This window comes from Pantherophis guttatus, chromosome 5 (genome assembly GCF_059756535.1).
Source record: "Pantherophis guttatus breed Tessera chromosome 5, ASM5975653v1, whole genome shotgun sequence".
Lineage (NCBI taxonomy): Eukaryota > Metazoa > Chordata > Lepidosauria > Squamata > Colubridae > Pantherophis > Pantherophis guttatus.
In genome coordinates, this window is record NC_142067.1 from 112,362,594 (window position 1) to 112,363,719 (window position 1,126).

Sequence of the window (1,126 nt, forward strand, 5' to 3'; positions counted from 1 at the left end):
TAATTGCAGGCAGCTGTTCTTAATAACAGGGTGCTTTAGACCACTGTGCTACCAAGGCTCTTTAAACAAGTAGGAACTGTTTCAGTGTTTTACAAAATCATTGAAAAGCAGTATGTACATTAGGTCAAACTTTGCTTCTATGCCTACCAACAGACCTGTTTTTCAACAGATAGCTTGCTAACTGCCTCATTGTCAAATCTCTGCATTTTCTGTTCCTTGCTTTTAATCTTCCACCATTTACTTTTTCTTCTCTGCCTGACTGGGGAGAGTTGGTCTTCTTTCAGATAGGGCAACTGGATAGAAGAAAAGCTGCATGTTGACGCTTTCCTATGGAGAGAACCATGCTCCACTCTAAGCTGTTCGTTCACTGCCTCATACAAAATGTGGGTAGCCATCACTGCACAGGAAAGCTGATTAGACAAGCGTCCAGTGGTAAAATCCAAATTTTCTTACGACCGGATCTGTGGTTGTGGATTGGTGGGCATGGCATGGCTTGGTGGGCGTGGCTTGGTGGGCGTGGCAGGAGAAGGATCCTGCAAAATCTCCATTCCCTCCCCACTCCAGGGGAAGGATACTGCAAAATCCCCATTCCCACCTCACTCCAGGGGAAGGATACTGCAAAATCTCCATTCCCACCCCACTCCAGGGGAAGGATATTGCAAAATCTCCATTCCCACCCCACTCTGGGGCAAGCCAGAGGTGGTATTTGCTGGTTCTCCGAACTACTCAAAATTTTTGCTACCAGTTCTCCGAACTGCTTACAATTTCTGCTACCGGTTCTCTAGAACCTGTCAGAACTTGTTGGATTTCACCCCTGCAAATGTCCCTATCAATTCAATGGAAGGAGATCACAAGTATGCAATTTCCCAAATAGAAGTGAGTCATCTTCTTCTCTCAAGATTGTTTTATTTGTGTGTGTGTCTGTCTGTGTGAGAGAGTGTGTGTGTGTGTTATGTTCAGTTAGCTTTATTTAAAAGTTCCTTTCGTTCATGTTTTGTTAACTGCCTCTACTAGTAGTTAATTGATGAAGAATTAAATTGCCTACTGTTTGTTCCCATGCAATTCTTTTTAGCAGTCGAATGTAAGCCATAAAAATAACTCTCTGAAGTTGTTAATAAAATAATTT